The sequence below is a fragment of the Eimeria mitis genome, genomic scaffold (assembly GCF_000499745.2).
Source record: "Eimeria mitis Houghton genomic scaffold, Emh_scaff110, whole genome shotgun sequence".
NCBI classification, from domain to species: domain Eukaryota; phylum Apicomplexa; class Conoidasida; order Eucoccidiorida; family Eimeriidae; genus Eimeria; species Eimeria mitis.
In genome coordinates this window covers 34,329-34,886 of record NW_013567588.1, presented here as the reverse complement: position 1 = coordinate 34,886, position 558 = coordinate 34,329, and positions in this window count along the sequence as shown.

Sequence of the window (558 nt, the reverse complement as noted above, 5' to 3'; positions counted from 1 at the left end):
GGTTAAAGGGAAAAAAAAAAAAAAAAAAAAAAGACAAAAGCAAAGAATTCCACCTGAAGTTGCCGGTGACCTCCTCTCCTCCTTGCTTCTATCTCTCCTGCGAGCACCGGCAGACAGGCAAGGGCTCCTGCGCACAGGCTGTTGCTATGGTAGGTGCTGCACCGAGCTCTGCTGCATCTCCTGCTGCTGTTCCTGCTGCTGCTCCTGCTGTTGCTGCTGCTGCTGCTGCTGCTGCTGCAAAGCAGCCTGCCCCCCCCATTGTATCGCTTCGCCAATCCTTCCTGCATACGGAAGAAATTTAGATGCACTAGATAGAAGAAATACATATACATCTGAATCGCCTGAATATTTAAATATCTAAATCCTTGAATATGTGAATATGTAAATATTTAAAAATTTAAAAATTTAAATATTTTAACAGTATTTAAATATCTAAACTTTTATATATTTAGACGTTAAAATATTTAAATATTTAAATATATTAAAATATTAAAATATTAAAATATTTCTGCGGCTCAGCTGTCTCTAGGGGCCAAACAAAATGTGTCTACGGCCATC